Source organism: Megalobrama amblycephala, linkage group LG7 (genome assembly GCF_018812025.1).
Source record: "Megalobrama amblycephala isolate DHTTF-2021 linkage group LG7, ASM1881202v1, whole genome shotgun sequence".
Taxonomy (NCBI): domain Eukaryota; kingdom Metazoa; phylum Chordata; class Actinopteri; order Cypriniformes; family Xenocyprididae; genus Megalobrama; species Megalobrama amblycephala.
The window spans coordinates 14,665,300-14,686,127 of NC_063050.1; the positions used below are offsets into that span (position 1 = coordinate 14,665,300).

Sequence of the window (20,828 nt, forward strand, 5' to 3'; positions counted from 1 at the left end):
AGTTATGGTCAAAGTGCCACCTGTTGGCAGCAGGAAGTGTGGCACTTTGAAATGACTTTGCCATAATTCTCCCATATTTAATCACTTACATGCATGTCGCCCACTGTTCACTGTTTTCCTAAGGCCAATGGGTGGCGGTGAGCCCGGGTGCGAGGGCCCTTTAAAGGTGCCCTAGAATTAAAAATTGAATTTTCCTCTGCATAGTTAAATAACAAGAGTTCAGTACATGGAAATGACATACAGTGAGTCTCAAACTCCATTGTTTCCTCCTTCTTATATAAATCTCATTTGTTTAAAAGACCTCCGAAGAACAGGCGAATCTCAACATAACACCGACTGTTACGTAACAGTCGGATCATTAATATGTACACCCCCAATATTTGCATAATGCCAGCTCATGTTCAAGGCATTACACAAGGGCAGCCAGTATTAATGTCTGGATCAAGCAAGGACAATAGTGAAAAATGGCAGATGGAGCGATAATAACTGATATGATCCATGATAACATGATATTTTTAGTGATATTTGTAAATTGTCTTGTTTCATTAAATGTTTCATTAACATGTTGCTAATGTACTGTTAAATGTGGTTAAAGTTACCATAATTTCTTACTGTATTCACGGAGACAAGACTGTCGTTATTTTCATTATTAAACACTTGCAGTCTGTATAATTCATAAACACAACTTCATTCTTTATAAATCTCTCCAACAGTGTGTAATGTTAGCTTTAGCCACGAGGCACAGCCTCAAACTCATTCAGAATCAAATGTAAACATCCAAATAAATACTATACTTACGCGATTAGACATGCTGAATGACGAACACTTTGTAAAGATCCATTTTGAGGGTTATATTAGCTGTGTGAACTTTGTTTATGCTGTTTAAGTCAGTCGCAAGCTCCGGGGGCGGGGAGCACGAGAATTTAAAGGGACCGCAGCCTGAATCTGCGCATATTTAATGATGCCCCAAAATAGGCAGTTAAAAAAAATAATTTAAAAAAATCTATGGGGTATTTTGAGCTGAAACTTCACAGACACATTCAAGTGACACCTTAGACTTATATTACATCTTTTAAAAAGACGTTCTACGGCACCTTTAATCGTTGCTTGCTTAATTACAAATTGGATTCATATCAACCTTTTAATCTATCTTTGACTTTAGATAATCAGTCCTTCCAGGATTTCACGGGACTTTTTCAGATTTTTGCGGCCTAAAATGACTGAATTTGCAGCGGCTTTTCTTAAATTTTGTGGCATTTCTTGTTGTTTTGCAATGAAAAATTCCACAGACAACATTCTTTTAACATTGTTATTACTTTTCTGACCACGAGAACCATTGCAGGACTCCAGACTAACATTTGAGGGCAGTAGCACCAGTGCCATTAAGCCAATAAGTGCTCCTCTGCAGCATACTACAGTGGTAATTTATTGTCTTTTTTATTTCTAAATAAGTGTTTCTAAATAGCTCATTTTTACCATATGTGGCTGACAAAATATTTTTTGTTTTGAAATAAGTGAGGAAAACCTCTTTTTTTAGCTTCACAGGGTAGTAAAAAACTAAAATAACAAAATATAACCAAGACGTTATTGTTTTGTGTCTTTTGCCTTAGAGCATTCAAATATGTGGGTCAAATTGCCCCACGAACATCACCAAAAGAACCTAAATTTATTGTGTATATATCAAAACACATCAGCGTGTTGAAACTTTGCATGTATGTTCATAACCCTAAATGAGAAAAAGTCACAAAATTTCAAGAAAAAAAAAAAAACTGACAACTCAAAACACCTGTTTGTGTTACTATGTTACACTTAGCCTACACTTTGTGTTCATGGCACAATGTTCTCATGGTTTCCAGATTACACAGCGCTGAGAAATAAACACTTGATTCACCGCAGAATTAATAACATCGCTGTGAAATCTTGTGAGAAGCGTTCAAATTCGTTGCAGAATTCTCTGTTAAACCACAGATATCAGATCAAACAGTTCCGACATGGAAACTTTCTTACGAGAACGTGTGTGAAACCTTCTCACAAGATTTCACAGCGATGTTATTAATTCTGTGGTGAACCCAGGTGAAAAAATGCTCTAAAATACATTTTATTTCAGTACACTTAGTACACTTCCGAAATGTACTTAAAGTGCTCAACTTTTGTACACTAATTTTGTACTTAATATACCAAAAAAAAAAATCTTAAGAACATCTAAGTGTACTCAACTGTGCTATTTTGAGACACCATGAATATGAACTAAAATGTTCTTTTAATATACTATTTAAAATATATATTTAGTTCCCACTTATAGTACACTTGAACCCATCTTTCATAAACTTTTAAACATGAATGAATGAGGCATTTATATAGCGCTTTCATATGTACTACTGTACACCCAAAGCGCTTTACAAACATATCAGGGGTCTCTCCTCATCCACCACCAGTGTGCAGCATCCACTTGGATGATGCGACGGCAGCCACAGTACAACGGCGCCAGTGCGCTCACCACACACCAGCTGTAGGTGGAGAGGAGAGAGAGTGAAAGAGCCAATTCAATGGATGGGGATTATTAGGAGGCCATGATTGGTATGGGCCTATGGAGGGAATTTGGCCAGGACACCGGGGTTACACCCCTACTCTTTACGAGAAGTGCCATGGGATTTTTAATGACCACAGAGAGTCAGGACCTCGGTTTAACATCTCATCCGAAGGACGGTGCTTGTTACAGTACAGTGTCCCCGTCACTATACTGGGGCATTAGGACCCACACAGACCACAGGGTGAGCACCCCCTGCTGGCCTTACCAACACCTCTTCCAGCAGCTACCTGGTTTTCCAAGGAGGTCTCCCATCCAGGTACTAACCAGGCTCAGCCCTGCTTAGCTTCAGTGGGCAACCGGTCTTGGGCTACAGGGTGATATGGCTGCTGGCGTATATACTCATACTCATACTCATCAGACATAGAAAATACACTTATGAATTATTTAAAATATAAGAATAACATATGATAAATATATACAAAATGTTTTGCCCACATTTTTTATACATTAAATAATTAATTTCAAATGTATTGTAACCATGTTAATATTCCTTTTATATGATATAATTAACTACATATTAATGGTGTCTTTAAATAGTACTGACACATTAAATAAGGAGGATTCAATAGCGAACGCAGCAAACATCACAATAAACCCCAACGCTCAAAATAGTTAATTGGTTTGAGTAGGACAAACTTATTGATTTTATTAAAAAGATATTACTTAATTAATATTAATTTTAATATTAATAACAAATTAATTCAGTCAAATGAACTTTTATGAGTATTTAGAACTTTCATTTTCTTTCAAGTTCTCAGAACTGATATATTTTAAGTAATTTTCATTGTTTTATTGTTTTGAGTTTTATTGAACTTATTTCCTTTAATTTAGATGAACTGAACTTTAACTGAAACTGGGCTGGGATTTCTATTTCCCAGCTTGCTTTGCCCATATCACTCGAAAGGGAGAGTAAATGCTAAAATTAAGTGTTATATAATGTTTTTTTTTGTGCAAGATTAATGTTAAGTGGGAGATTCAATAGTGATTAATGTTTTGTTATGCTAATTTAGAAGTATATAATGTGGGTTTTTGGAGAGTTACGATGAAGACAAGCGGTGCATGCGGCTTGGTTTGAGAGCAAGTATATTAAATGTTTTATATTTCTGTCCTAATTCAGCAAGTGTTATAATATGCTATTGTTAACATATTAAAAAATTAACAAGTTTGTTTTTTTTATAAATTAGCTTGTTAGAGCTAGCAAAGTTTAAGCTAATAAAAAAAAATTATGTAAAAATCTGAAACAAAATAAACAAAATAAAAATCTGCAGTTCTGTTTACTTAAACTTTGAAATTCTTAACTTAAACATTTTGAGGCAAACTGGAACAGTACTTGAGCAGCGACTGATGACGTTTCACAAGTCCAAAAGAACAAGAACAGACAAGAACGCATATTGAGAAACGGCGAGAGTAAACCAGTGAACCCGCGAACCGTGACAAGTGTGATCAAATACACTATCATTTCCCACATTAACATATAAAAAATATAGCACTTTCAGTACTTTATGCTAAAAGTATTCTTACTGTTAAATAAATACAAATTTAACCTGCATGTTTTATTTTTCATGAAAATCCATTAAAATAGAACTTAGTGACAGTATATATAAAAATCCACTAAAATTGTATGTAAAGCATTCATAGCACACTTTTAAGTAATGCACTTATAAAACACTTCTGTGTCGTTCCGTGTCAAATCAACCAGAGGTCCCCGGCTCAAATTTTTGATTTTGTTTATATTTTTTCTGTTGAAAGACAAACATAAATAGTGAGTAAAGCCAAAATATTAAATGTCACAGATGTATATTTACTGAGTAATTCACTATTTTGTAGAGGGGGTTCAAAATGATAATGACTTTAGAAAGATGGCAGCATCATTATTTTATTTTTACACAAAGAGTCGTAGGTATGTTAGTAAAAACTTTAGCAATCTTTGTTTCATTATATGCCAACAGTGACAGTTCAAAAACTTTGCGTGCACTATAAAAAAAATCCAAATTTTACAGAAAATAACTTGTTTTTTTACGATCATTTTCTTTTATTTTAAATTAAACTCAAAACTTTGTAAAATTACAAACAATATCTCTAAATTAACAACTCGGCTGTTATTTTAAGTATTATGACATTATTGAAAAATTACAGTAATTCACATTTTTTTACAGAAAATTTACTGTATTTTTTATACACTATTTTTTCTGTTTTCTAAAATGACAAATATAAGTATGTAAAATTTAAAAAATAACAGTTAAATGATAAAACGGTCAAATGAATGGCAGCCAAAAAAACCCTGTGGAATTGAAGTTAAAATATCCTAATTTAAATAAACTGAAAAACAGCATTATTTTACAGTATTTCCCGAATTATTACGATCAAACACCTTCACTTTAAAAAAAAAAAAAAAAAAAAAAAAACGTAAAAAATGGTCAATGGCAGCAGCGGCTGGCAAACAAAAACTGTAAAATTAAAGTCAAATATCCTAATTTAAATAAAGTGCAAAAAACTTTAACATAATTTTTCTGTAAATGTTAAACAATACTGTTATTTTTCAGGTATTTCCTGATTTGATTCAAATGACTGGCAACAGCAGAACATTAAACACTAACAGATCTCTCAAGATCTCAGCATCTTCACTTATTACAGTCCAGACTTTATTTCTTTCATACAAATGTTCTTAATGAGAATTAACAGAGGTTTAGGTGTTGAAGTCACCATTATGGAGGTAAGTGTTTGCTTTAGTTGAGCTCTTGACCCTTGACTTTCTCCCTTAACTGAATAGTAAAAAAAAAAAAATGCAGGAGAAACTCTGGCTGCTTACTGGTGCTGTATTTATCATGAAGTGGCCTGATTCACTAATATCACATAATATCAAGTCTGTGAGTATATTAACTGTTAGTTTCATATGATTTACTGTAACCTTGTGATATTGTGGAATCATATTATGATAACCTGGTATTGTGATTTCTAAGTAATTATGCAAAAAATGTTTTCAGCTGCTTTTTTTTTTTTTTTTGCTTTTGTTTTTTTGGAGCACAGAGACATCAGTAATTTACATATGAATCTGAACAATGGTGACAATCAACAAAATGTTTTTGTGACTTAAGAAGCTTGTTTTGTGACGTTCTGAGGTGATCTGAATTTTATTTTTTATTGTCACCATTGTTGAGATTCATACGCTGATTCTTGATGTCTGTGTGAGTCTGCATGACCTTGACAAAACATTTTCTGCATAATGATTTAATAAAATTGTTTATAGTATCACAGCACTGTAATAATGTTGGTGTGTGAAATTAAAACAAATGTTAAAAAATTTAGTCAGAGACCAGAGTGAATCTGACCACTTTATGAAGACTAAATCATTATCTGATCAGAGTTTTACTTGCTTTTTGCTATAACAAACGTTTACCAGAAACACTAATGTTAAAAAGTCAAGGGTCAAGAGCCCAACTAAAGCAAACACTGACCACCAGAATGGTGACTTAAACATCTAAACCTCTGTTAATTCTCAATAAGAACTTGAATGATTCTCAATAAGAACTAGTATGAAATAAATGAAGTCTGGATTGTAATAAGTGAAGGTGCTGAGATTTTGAGAGATCTGTTAGTGTTTAATGTTCTGCTGGGATTTAGAGGGTTTCTTTCGTGTGTTTTGTGGGTCACCATTGTGCTGAAGAGTAGAGCCTGTGCTTCAGTCCAGGATGAGCCAGAAAACACTGGTGTTATACCAGAATCTAAAAATGTATTTAGATATCTTTAATATTTCTTGAGTTGCGTGCACGTAAACTTGAGGCACAAAACACAAGAAATGCTTTTTACCATTTTTGAACTGTTATCGCTGCATGGCATATAATGAAACAAAGATTGCTAAAGTCAACAGAATATGCTAATAAACCTACGAATCTCTGTGTAAAAATAAAATAATGATTCTGCCATCTTTCTAAAGTTATTTTTACACCCCTGTAAATTAGCTCCAAATCTCAGGTGAAAATTCTTTTTGAACCCCCTCTACAAAATAGTGGATTACTCAGTAAATATACATCTGTGACATTTAATATTTTGGCTTTCATCACTATTTATGTTTGTCTTTCAACAGAAAAAATATTAACAAAATCAAAAATTTGAGCCGGGGACCTCTGGTTGATTTGACACGGAATGACCCTTCTGTATATTTGGTTTACATGATCTGACTACACTTAAAATCAATCTAAGTGTTAGTACAATTTCTTAGTATTAGTATAATATAAATTGTTAGTGCATTTATATTAAGTGTACTTAAGTAATATATTTTAAGTAATATTAATGTTAATATTAAAATTAATATTAATTAAGTAATATCTTTTTAATAAAATCAATTTAATTTAATTTTAGGATTACTATATAAAAGTCTAGATTGAACAAATTTTTAAAGCATTCAAAGCACACTTTTAAGAAATGCACTAATAAATCTTTAACAACACCATCTGCGACAGCATCTCTGATTTAAAGTAATTTTCCACTTACTGCGCTTTTCATCTTTTCCTTCATCCTGCCTGTGATTCAGTGTTTGAGGTTCAAAAGCATCTAATTCCATATTTGGCTCTTATGTTGGACAGTACGTCTTCACGGATGAGCTGTGATCTTCAGAATGAGTGTTTTTACAATTAGTGCTAAACCTAAACAGGAAGTTATTTCATTTAACACCTGCCTTCAACAAGAATAAAGTCTTGCAATCCAACTTAAAGGATTAGTTCACTTTCAAATTAAATTTTCCTGATAATTTACTCACCCCCATGTCATCCAAGATGTCTTTCTTTCTTCAGTCGAAAAGAAATGAAGGTTTTTGATGAAAACATACCAGTATTTTTCTCCTTATAGTGGACTTCAATGGCCTCAAAACGGCTGAAGGTCAAAATGACAGTTTCATTGCAGCTTCAAAGGGCTTTAAACAATACCAGACGAGGAATAAGAGTCTTATCTAGAGAAACCATCAGTCATTTTCTAAAAAAAATGACATTTTATACATTTTAACCATAAATGCTCATAACTTGCTCTCTTCTTCTTCTTCTCTATTAGAATTACTGCCCTCCTCAGGTCAAAGTTTTAACTAATTGTTATATACTTACACAAGCATATTGTATATGACAATTTTGTTCAAACATTGACCTGTGGAGGGCAGTAATACACTTAGCAGTGTCTACACTGCCAGATTTCTAATGGGTCGAGACAGAAGCCACCTGTGGGAATTAGGCGGGCAGATGGCGACTGGTTTTTCCCTCTCAGGATCTCTTGAGCTCAACCTCCACCTGCTGCAGAAATCATGCAGGAATAACATCAGTACAACAGGCCTTGAGAGCTGCTGAAATCCACTGCAGTGGACGAGGGAAACGTTATCAATGTGACACTGAAAATAGTCTGAGTGTTTCTGATTATTCATTTATTAGCTGGTGGTGATGTTGCATATTTTTGTTTCTAAAAGCCATAATTGGGAACAATGTTTTCTTCTTAACATATTTAATACACTGTTATTGTCAGAAGTGTTGAATCTAAGGCTTGAATTGTCTCTGTAAATGTGCTGGAGCTGTTCTGGTTTCATGTGCTCCTGAAGCAGATCTGAGTATGTATGGAGCTCCACCTGTAGAGGACGCTGTTGAGTTACATCCTGAAAATCATGTGAAGCCAAGAGGTCAAAGTCATCCAACCTGAAGCATCTTCTGTGTGGCGCTGCTGGAATGACATTAATGGTTTCACCGCATGTGCTCATTGATAGAGACACACTTAAGGTCTGAATTAGTTACTGAAATCAATAAAATATCAATATTAATGTATATATCTGCATGATATTTTGCAGGACTTTTCTCTTCACTTCATTTTTCTTTATCAGATTTGCTCAGAAATAATTATTTCTTTTAGGCACACAGACTGTGTTTCTCTAAATGAAAGTTTTTTTTTTGGATCAGAACAACTTTTAAGAAATCCTTCAGATTATATTGATAAAGCTGATCTTCTGCTGTAGAATCACAGTGCTGCTGTAATCAATAATGTAAATCTAACTCAGAGATTGGGCTCTAGATGAGTTCAGTGATTCAGAACAAACAATGATTATGTGAAAACATAACCTACACCACCTGATCATCTTTTCTTTTTGTTTGTTTTTTGACTGGGCTTGACAAAGAGACCATTGCTAATTTGATCTTCATATTCAGAAGTAGCACAGGTGTTTTATTTTGTCATTGTTGTTGTTTTCCCTTCAATGATTCTGTCTGTTAACAGCAGGTGTTCCTCACTAGTGCTTGATTAATGACTTAATTATCTCATTAACTTCCCTCTTGAATGGTCTCGGTCTCGACTACACCTCTGGTTGACACAGAAAGCATCGCACACAATTTTAAAACGGCCGCACCCACTCTTACATTAACAATAAGGTTGACCGATAATAAAAAAATAATTTCCATGGGTCTAGTTTTGGCATCTGTTTGTTTGAAACTGTAATCAGGTCTCCTCTGTTGGAGTACAATTGGCTAGGTGGCGCTGTCGCAAAAAACTCCTAGACTGTGGTCCTGAAACTGCAGCAGGTTTTCAAGGTTTTGCATTCCAGGTATATTGCAGGAATATTGCAATAAAGCAGATACACAAGAACTAAATATGAAATAAGAACAAAAATACAATTTACTAAAGTAATAATGGTTATTGACAATTTTATTGAAAGTGAAAGCAGAACAACACAAAGGCAGTTTCACAGACACTCAATATCAGAATAATATGGTGAATCAGTGCAATCTACTATGATTTTCACTTCAACACTTCAGACTAACAAATGAGACACATGATAACAGAATAAGATCATATTATCATAGAGCTGCTTGAGATGGAGCAAGTCATGAACACATCAGAGGTTTGGTGTCTCAGATCACCCTAATTCACATCGTGAGAATGATGTGAGTTTATTACAGCAGAGAAAATAATGACAATTTTACATTTTTCTTAATAAATTCATATGAACATCAGCTGGCAGAAATGATACATTCACAATAAAAATGATTCAATGAAATAATAGAAGCAAAAACACAAGACTAGATAAATCTAGTTCTTCTCACAAAACCCTTTCTTCTTGTCAGAGCATGGCACGTCATTCCAGTTGTTCACAGTGTCATGTGGAAAGAACAGTTCAATACAGTCCTCATTTCCATTATAGTCATCCGGCTGATCTTTGAACCAAAACCTGAATAAAATGTGCCAGATTTTCAGTTACTCTGAACCCCAAAAGTTCAATGAAAGTTTTTATCCATTCAGAAAACCACAAACGAGCATCTTAACAACACTGTTAAACCTTGCTGTAAAAAAAATTTCCTCTTAGAAAGGACGTGTTAAAACTGACTCAAACTGTGTTAAATTCATACACATCAATGGGTGAGTTTAGGGACAACACTTGTTGTGTTGATTCTGACACATTCATTGAGTCAATGATTTTAACACAGTGAATGTGTCAGGAAGGTTAACCAGAGGTGTAGTCAAGACCAGACCCTCCAAGACTGAGACCGAGACCATTCAAGAGGGAAGTTAATGAGATAATTAAGTCATTAATCAAGCACTAGTGATGAACACCTGCTGTTAACAGGCAGAATCATTGAAGGAAAGAGGAAAACAACAACTAATAAAACACCTGTGCTACTTCTGAACATAAATTTGCAATGATCTCTTTGTCAAGTCCAGTCAAAAAAAAAAAAGTCTTACACATCAGTGCTTGTGTTTTGGGACACTTGAGTTAATTTTGACACATTCACTGTGTCAAACACAGACATTCAGAATGTGTCAAAAAACATTTGTTAAATGTGTCAGGAAGGTGATCTGTTAACAAGCAGAATCACCAAAGCAGAAAATCACAATTTTAAGTCACCACCATGGAGATCAGGGTTTATTTTAGTTGAGCTCTTGACCCTTGATTTTTTAATATTAGATTTTGTTTGGGCTGTTGTAACTGAGTGATAAAAGATACTCAGGTGGTAAGATTGAGGGAAAAGATGATCAGGTGTTGTTGGTTATGCTTTCACATAATCATTGTTTGTTCTGAATCACTTAACTCATTTAGAGCCCAATATCTGAGTTAGATTTACATTATTGATTACAGCAGCACTGTGATTCTACAGCAGAAGATCAGCTTTATCAGTATAATCCCAAGGATTTATCAAACAGCAGCAGCCAAACAAAATCTAATATTAAAAAGTCACGGGTCAAGAGCCCAACTAAAGCAAACCCGAATCTCCATGATGGTGACCTAATTGTGATTTTCTCCTTTAGTGATTCTGCTTGTTAACAGCAGGTGTTCATCATTAATGTTCAATAGTCACACGATTAATGAATTATCTTGATTGAATGGTCTGGTTTTGGTCTTGGAAGGTCTGGTCACGTCCACACCTCTGGTCTTGAATGGTCTTGGTTTTGGAGGTCTAGTCTTCACCTCTGAAATTAACACAAAGATGTGTAAATGTTTAATATAAACACATTACAGGTGTTCTTGGCTGCACAGATTGTGTTGATGCTGTGAACAAATACACAGGTTGTGTTCATTTTAAAACTACACATAATATGTGTAAAACAATTGAATTCTTCCAACACATTTTTATGCAATATTGACACAAATGTGTAAACTAGAGTGTTACACATAATATGTCGTTAAAAGTAATATGCTGTTGAAAACAATGCATTCTGGGTAATATTTGTCATTTTTGAGAAAATAGCCTACAGGAATATACTGTCTCACCATCTGCAGCTCTGCAGCTGGGCTTGTTTCGTATGCGCCCGCTGCAGTTCTGGCTGAAACCACAGGTCCCGTCCCAAGCCTGGCGACATGGTCGTTGTTCGCTCAAAACAGCATGACGGTGGTGTCCTTCATAAATCACCAGGGCGGGCTCTCTTCAAAGCCCCTCTTCACTCTAGCAAAAAAACATCCTAGAGTGGGCTCAATGCAACCTGCTCTCACTGAGAGCAACGCATATACAGGGCGTACTGAACACAGGGGTGGATATGTTGTCCCGGAGCAACCTTCCCTCAGAGGAATGGTTGCGCCACCCCCGCACAGTTCAGAAAATTTGGCATGTCTTCGGGAGGGCAGAGGTCGACCTCTTCGCCTCAGAAGACAACTATTATTGCCCAATATATTTCTCAAAAGCCAGGGATGCGCTGGCCCACAACTGACCCAGCCTCCTCCTTTATGCTTTTCCCCCGATCGCTCTGATTCCCCAGGTTATCAGACGAATCAGGGAGGGTGCGCACAAGGTCCTCCTGGTGGCTCCTCTGTTGAGGACCCAACCAATGTTCTCGGCGCAAGCCTCCCAGAGAATGTCTTAAACACTATCTCATAAGCTAGAGCTCCATCAACGAAATGTCTCTACTCTTTTAAATGGTCCGTCTTTGCCGCCTGGGGCGAGGACCCATTGACTTGTGACATATCCCAGATATTGTCCTTCCTTCAAGACTTAATGGATAGAGGCCGTACTCCCTCTACCCTTAAGGTCTATGTCGTAGCTATAGCAGCCTCTCATGCTCCTATAGCAGGGCAGTCGATAGGTAGAAACAACCTTGTTGTTCGCTTCCTGAAAGGATCCAGGAGGTTGAATCCTCCTTGTCCCCTCACGGTTCCTACCTGGGACCTGTCTGTGGTTCTTAGAGGCCTTAAAGGAACCAATCCAGACTGCCGACTCACAACCCCTGTCAATGAAAACTGCCTTACTGCTTGCTTTAGAATCGGTTAAGCGTGTGGGAGATTTGAAGGCACTCTCTGTGAGCCCCTCTTGTCTTACATTTGGGCCTAACGACTCCAAGGTCTGAAACCAAGACATGGATACATCCCTAAGGTCCTATCCACCTCTTTAGGCCTTCACTGCCCTTTGGGAGGATGACTACAGTGTTTCAGTCCCCGTTGTCTGGGCTATCCTGTCCTATGCGTATCTGTTGCGAGCCCTTTTCAAGTGCTCTGTCCCGATGCTCGGTCGTCCCCCTGCGTAGCACGGTGTGATTGAACTTATGTGTCTTATGTATAATATGACGTATGATGCAGTACGAGTGTAGTATCGAAAGGGAACGTACTTGGTTACTAACGTAACCTCGGTTACCTTAGATATGGAACGAGTACTGCGTACTTTGCCGCGCTACTTGTGAAATAGTAGTCAGACAATATGAGGCAGTTGGTTTCTGCATGTTGCCAGTATTTTACTGTAAAAAAGCCTGGTAAGGTCTAACAGTGAAGCTATTCATCATAAAAGAGCAAACCATATTCACAGCAACACAAGTTTATCCATACAGTGGACTTTATCCATACATTGTACTCATGGGATGTATTTTATTATTATTATTGTGGCTGTTGTCATAATTGTGTTTGTGGAAGAGCTGTATCTGATTTAAGAAGGTTGTGATTATCTACATTTTAAATGAGAATTAAAAGAACTTCAATACATCCACAGTGGTTTTGCTTGAGTGTTTCACTTACCATTGAGTCAGTGTTGAATTATCCACCCATATCATTCTGCCTTCAGTCTCAATGTCAGACAAACCAATCCACACTCTCTCCTTAGCGAATGAAGATATGAGTCTCTGTGTGTGAATGAAAACAGGAATAAGTGTGATTCCTCTCATTCATGAACAGACTCTCACACAAACTCACCTGCTTCTCTTCAGTGTTGATAATGACCAGATCAGCTCCTCGATCCCTGCAGTACTTCCTGCTCTCAGACCAGCTCTTCGACTCATTGGATATGAAAAAAAACCCTGGACCACACAGATTTCCTTACATTATTACTTTTCAAAATTGTATGCATATACAGTAAAGATAAAGAGAACTAGAAAAAATTTATTTCTTAGACAAAACAGTTGTGTACTAACCTTGTTTGGAGTTTGCTTTTTTGACTTTGCTTTCTAACTCCAGATTCTTCTGACTCAAAGAATCAGCGCTTCTCTGTAACTGACTTTTCTCAGCAGTGAGATCTTTGACTCTGGTCTCTAACTGCAGTGTATTCTGTGTTAGATCAGTGTAATTGTCCTGAAAGCTATTAATTGTCTGATTGTTCTTGTAACTCTTGAACAGAGATTCTCTCTCTGCTGTGATGGAGATGTGCTGCAGTATGATAAGGACCAGCAGAAGAACACAAATGAGCCCGAGACACACTGTCATCAACACCAAACATCTACTTCCTCCTGACAAACAGGACAGAAACACAGATATCACTGAATACCTCTCCTATTATTACAAAAAAAATAGTAGCCCTCAAGAAGTTTGAAATACGAATTGCCTTGCGCTGATTTGCAGCGAAAACAACATAAAGAAAAGAAGAATATGGAGAAGGAAATGTTTGGGGAGACGCGAAGAACAAGGATTGTGTGTTCTGCAACGACAGTTGGAGCAAAATACATAACTTTTCAATGTGCTGCTGTTGATGGTCAAGCAAATGTTTGTGCTTTGCTTCTGTATGATAAAATTGTAATGTTTATCTGAAATGAAGCCATGCTTGCTGATGTTGTGGTCTATAACTCCTCCCTGAACTCCCTGCTGCTCTGTATCTTGCTCTCTCATTGGCTGTCGGTCATCGCCGATGTAGTTTTCAGTCAGAACACTTTTCATACAGCAGGATTTTGAATCGCCGACAGGTCCAGATATTTAGCATGCCAAATATCTCACGGGTGTCGGCGACTCGTCGCCGATTCTCTCAGATCGCGTCTTTGCTCATTCACACTGCGTGATTGTCACTCGCGTGAACGAGCACCGATTTGCCTGTGATTTCGGGCATTTGTCGGCGATTTCTCAAAACCTGTCGGCGAGCCAAAATCGGGGCTAAAATCGTGCAGTCTGAACTCGGCTTTACATTCATCATTGTTGTTCAGTCTGATCATTTGATAACCCAGATACTAAAGGCCAAAATTTCAAAATACAAAGCCAAACACACATCAATATAAATATTATCAGGATGACACATACAATCATGACACCTATATCCAGCCTTTGTTATCCATCCATGCCCAGCTCCATTTATCTTCCTAATCATATTTTGTTAGCTTTTAATGCAGGCAAGCAATGGTTTTACTTAGTAAGCTTTATTTAATGACCTATTTAATAAGATCTGACCAGATAAAAATGTTATAATTTTAATCTATTGTTAGATTAAGATTAAGTTCTATATGACCCAGCTTTTGCCATAAAAATAGCCTAGGCTGCTGATGTGGCATTAAATCTTGAAACTAAGCCAGAGCCAATTTAGGTAATTTTGGCAGAGCGTAATAGTTAATAATGGATCCACTGATCATGTTCCCAGTTTAACATGTTTTGATCACATCTTTCTTGGTCTAAGTTTAAGCTTTGTGCTCCCCACATAACTTGTTTTTAATTCATGTTCTGAGATTTACTAAAACAATAAAAGCTTTATCAGTATGTCAGAAATGTGGTTATGCTATTTAGCCATATAACTATTAATATAGTTCTATAGATCTAATGTCTGCATTAAGATTTTTTTTAAACCCTCAAATTTCTTCAATAATAGCCCTTAATCTACAGAATTACTCAAAAGATTTTCCTCTCTGATTTACACATATCTTAAATATTTTCAAATTAATCTGTATCAATACTCAACCCGACAGTTTGATTAAATCAAATAAAATCCTCACACAAATGGATTCTTCTGTTAAACCTAAACCATTAATTGGTCTACATCTTCTTCCAGGTGTGTTGAACATCTGGTTAGCCCCATGGACATCCCGTCTTCACCAGGGTGACTCTAGCTGCGTCTCATTTTATTTAATTTCAAAGGCTGTATCCTCTTGAGGACACATCCTGTGAAGGATGTGGTATACAGAGTGTCCTTAACCAGAATTAAACTTCATAGGACAAACAGGCAGGAAAGGAAACAGGAAGTATCACGTTGCTATGCCAACACGTTCACGGCCACATCATTGCGCTCTCACAACAGTTAAATGAATGAAAAAGATTTATAAATTTGGAAAGTAATTTGAAAAGAAAATGTATTTATTTGTTTTATTTTGGGTAATGCTTGTGTATGTACAACAGATATCTGTTGCAGAGACAGAGGAGGATATTAAGAAGAGTTTAAAACAAAAACAAGCTTGAAATTACTTACATTTAAACACCACATCTTCACTTGTAATGTATATGTACATCTGCCAGCTATTTTTATTTATTTTTTCAAATAAATGACGGTTGTTAACAGTGACGCAAAGAATTGTGGGCTATCTGCAGCAGCAAAGGCAAAGACACTGGAAGGCAGGCCTGCAACCTTTAGCCAAAAAAGCGTAACGGCTAATGCTAACGCTCCACCTCTGGCTGTACGCAGGGAAGGAGAGCAGAGGCTGTTTTTTGAATTGATGTCAATGGATGAGAGGTTCACTATGCTGATTAAACAGCTTTGTGGGGAAATATCTAATCGTTTAATTAATCGACAGCCTGTTTGCTAATCTTCAGCATGTTTTACACTAAACAATACCTTCGTTGGGAACTATATGTACACAGCAAAATCCCCAGTGTTAAATTAACACCCAAAGTGTACATATGAGTCCATCTTGCCGGGTGTTAAAAAGTAACACTGAAGCAGTGTTAAAGTTAATGAGATAATTGATTGATGATTGAGTGATGATTGACAATTAGTGGAGTCACCTGATGTTAATAAGCAGAATCAGTGAAGGAAAGAGAGAAAAAAGGTGTTAATTAATGATTTATGAATGCTTCATTTCAAGTCACCATGAAAGAGGTCAGCGTTTGCTTTAGTTGGGCTCTTGACTCTTTACCTTTTATTATTAATTTTTTTCTGGCTGTTTCAACTTTGTGTTTGTAAAGCACATTTGTTATGGACAGAGAAAATATGATCCAGTCCCAATATAATTTTATGATATTATCAACATGCGATGACCTGATGTTGTTTAGAGTCAAAATCTCTGATTGTGTGCTTGATGTGAAGCTTTAGTATTAATGATTGAAGTCCTGTGCTTTTTCAGCTTCGGATCCAACAGCAGTATGACCTTTTGTTCCTTTTTTTAAAGAATAATACATTATGCACTGAAGCTTCAGTGTTTAAACACACACAGACATCAAGAATCAGCATCTGATTCTCAAGAACGGTGACGATAAATAAATACAAAATACTGACAAACAGATCAACTCTGAACATCACAAAACAAGCTACTGTCACAACAAAACAACAGAAAAATAAAAGCAAACATGAACAATCTATCAGGATAATTCAGCTGCATAATTTATTCATGCAGCAATGCATGATGGGAGCCATGGATGAGTTTTGATTGGTGGCTCCCATCATGCACTGCAACATGAAGCACTTTGTTTGATTGTTACCATTGTTGAGGGTCATATGCTGATTCTTGATGTCTGTGTGTGTTTAAAAAAAAAAAAAACCCTTCAGATTATAAAAGCTCTGCTGGATCTCAAGCAGTAACAGATTTACTATAAAGAAATAATATAACATCTCTATCACCAGTTAATACTGGATGTCACCAACGAATCTTGCCATTTCACAATGAGAAAACAACCATTATGACTGTGCTTCCCAAAACATTGTAAACCTAAACTAGCTGAATTTTGGCTCACAGCACTTTTGGGAAACGCAGCTCAGATCATAGTCTCTCTGGCCATAACAAATGTGCTCTACAAACACAAAGATGGAGCAGCCAGAGATAAATTAATGTTAATAAACAAGTCAAGAGCCCAACTAAAGGAAATGCTTTTCACCATCACGGTGACTTCAAACTAAACTTTCATTAAAACATTAACATCTAAACATCTGTTAATTCTCAATAAGAACTTTTGTTGATGTATGACAGAAATCAAATCAAACTGGTTAATAATAAGTGTAATAATGTTTAATGGCTGGAAGTCAGTTGTAGTTGTTGTGTCTCTCTCTTTTTCTCTTGTTGTTTCTTCAATGATTCTGCTTATTAACATCAGGTGTCTCCACTAATTGTCAATCATCACTCAATCATCAATCAATTATCTCATTAACTTTAACACTGCTTCAGTGTTACTTTTTAACACCCAGCAAGATGGAGTCATATGTACACTTTGGGTGTTCATTTAACACTGGGGATTTTGCTGTGTGTCGTTATTTTCATTTTTTAAACACTTGCAGTCTGTATAATTCATAAACACAACTTCATTCTTTATAAATCTCTCCAACAGTGTAGCATTAGCCCGTTAGCCATGGAGCACAATCAAACTCATATAGAATCAATGTAAACATCCGATTAAATACTCTACGTACGCAATTAGACATGTTGCATGACGAAAACTTTGTAATGATCCATTTTGAGGGTTATATTAGCTGTGTGAACTTTGTTTATAGCTGTTTAAGGCAAGCACGAGTTCCGTGGGCGGAAAGCACGAGATTTAAAGGGGCCGCGCTGCATAAATCGGCGCGTTTATAGAGAATACGAACCAACGTCATGCCGCGTTGCATGCCGGGGCGCCGCCGCCATTTTGACAGGATCGCCCCCTATTACTTGCACTGAAATTAATATGGATACTTGCTTACCTTTTGGTTTGTTTCTGCCATTAAGTGGAACATTCACATTTTTAATGTTATCGAAGCTATTTTATAGCATCGCATGATAATTTTATATTTTTTTTTCACTTAAGTTTTGTAGAATTTCGTGTACAATGTTCATCTGTTTACCGTGTCGCACGCTGGACGCTCGCTGCTGCTGCATATGAATATTCAAATAAATCTATGTGTTTAACAAGTTGAGAGAAGTCGATTAATTTATTTGTTGGAAACGTTTAAATGACGCTTAAACGAGCATATTGAGTAGGCATACAACTGTTGTCATTGTAAATATTCCTTTCCACGATCCTAGAGAATCAGAGATTATGGGTCGAAGTCAGCGGACAGATGGACACGAACACTGTATTTTTATATTTATTTCAACACAACCAAAATCAAAACCCTAGGAGCCTGTTAACAGTTTAGTAGTGACTCCCTGCAAGGGCACATTTTAAAAACGCTGGCTTAGTGTATTATGACATTATATTAAAAATGTGCAGACGAGCCCTGAATATGAACGCAGCGCATTCTCCACACAGTATGCTTTAACAGATATGTACAGAATTTTGTCTTTGTCTCAGTGAATTAAGCGTTTCTTCATTCTTGTTAAGCATTTGAATGTCCCCGTTCAAGTTCTACTAATTCACGAGCGAAGTGAGAGTTAGACTCGCAAAAGGTAATGTTAATTATTAAACCAAAAATGTCAAAAACACTTAGCAATGTGATTCTTTTATTGAGTGATAAGCAGTGGGTTTAATCAGTGCCATTACTAAAAGATTTGCCATCCGGCGTCTTCTCGTCATCTCCTCGAACTGCTTCCCTTGATGTTTTTACACGTAGAAAAGGCAAAAAAACGTTGTTCGTTGTCCAGTTCTCTCTCAGAACGATTATCACTGTCGCCATTATCGATGGAGCATTAATGACATACAATGGTGAAATTTTTCACAATCATGACAGAAAACAAATTACTGCACTAAACTCAATTACGGAAAGGCTGCGTGATCCTGTCAATATGGCGTATAAACAAAGAAGTTACCCAGAACTCAACGCGGCGTGACGTCAGATTCGTATTCTCTATAATGATGCCCCAAAATAGGCAGTTAAAAAAATTCATTAAAAAAAACTATGGGGTATTTTGAGCTGAAACTACACAGACACATTCAGGGGACACCTAAGACTTATATTATATCTTTTGAAAACATGTTCTTGGGCACCTTTAACATATTTAATACACTGTTATTGTCAGAAGTGTTGAATCTAAGGCTTGAATTGTCTCTGTAAATGTGCTGGAGCTGTTCTGGTTTCATGTGCTCCTGAAGCAGATCTGAGTATGTATGGAGCTCCACCTGTAGAGGACGCTGTTGAGTTACATCCTGAAAATCATGTGAAGCCAAGAGGTCAAAGTCATCCAACCTGAAGCATCTTCTCTGTGGCGCTGCTGGAATGACATTGATGGTTTCACCGCATGTGCTCATTGATAGAGACACACTTAAGGTCTGAATTAGTTACTGAAATCAATAAATTATCAATATTACTGTCTATATCTGCATGGTCATTTGCAGGATCTTTTCTCTTGACTTGATTTTTCTTAATCATATTTGCTCAGTGTCTTTGAATCAGCTGTTTTTAATGGATGACGTCAGTTCTCCTCAAGTTCACAGGTGTTCAAGCAGAATAACCACAGGTGGAGTTCATCACATTAACTATCATCCACTGATTCTTCACACACACTTGAAAAGTGCTTTCTTTAAAATAAATGACACTTGCTTTGATATGTTATCTAATGCAGTGACATGCAGACATGTTGGAGTACTCCTTTATTACTTATTCAAATGCATAACCTTAAGTATGAACATAGTAATCATGATTTCTGTCTGGTCAAGAAAGTTCTGCGGCTCATATGATGTCATATGTCACGTGACAGCTGTGACTGACGTGTGCTGATGAGCTCTGGTTGCAGGAAGTAAAAGTGCAAGACTATCCAATGCCTTAAAAACACCAAAACTCAGTGCCCCTAATGCACACTAAACCCACACTTTGGAGCAGTATTCAAGGCTAAGGGTATCCTATTATGCATCATGTTCAGGAACTCAAATGCCCCAAAATCACAAGAAAACGTTCAACTGTAAGTTAAATTTATTAGAAAAAAATATATAATTTTGTAGTAAAACAAAGTGTTGTACATTTTATTGGGCAAAGATGAGTTTATTTTGTACATCATTTGCAGCTGTTTTTTATCACTAAATACCATCACTCCACAGTTATTAAATTGTGTCTTTTGTTATATGGATTGACTGAACAGACATTTAGAAATTTATTTTAAAATGCAAAGTATTCAGAATCAAAATAAAGCTCTATAAACACTTGCATTTTTACAACTCTGTAAGTGTCCCATTGCAGTGACAGGCTGTTGCACCTATAAAATGCAAACTTTGCATTCTGACAGTGTAGAACAGAACAGAACATCAATACGAACTTTTAATGTTCAATTTAAATAAATGTAATTCCAAAAACTATGTAGGATACTATTTCATTTTGTTTGTTGTGAAATAACGTAAACATATTATGTTGTTCTGTCTGCTGTTAAGAATTGTTCAGGGCTGCGTTTCCCAAAAGCATCAATGTTTTTTTTTACAATATTAAATGCATGCAGCCGTTTGAATGTAGTGTCGGCAGTGAGTGAATGCTTTCTGTGATTGATTGGTTCTGACTTGCAGCATTTG

The 20,828-nt window shown here is 36.3% G+C and overlaps 1 protein-coding gene and 1 pseudogene across 3 annotated transcripts in view; both read right to left on the reverse strand.

Annotated features, from left to right (window-relative positions):
• LOC125271747 (NACHT, LRR and PYD domains-containing protein 12-like) overlaps positions 1-20,828 on the reverse strand; it is a 1,137,836-nt gene that overhangs the window by 877,277 nt on the left and 239,731 nt on the right. The window lies entirely within an intron of this gene.
• LOC125273192 lies at positions 2,805-2,921 on the reverse strand (annotated as a pseudogene).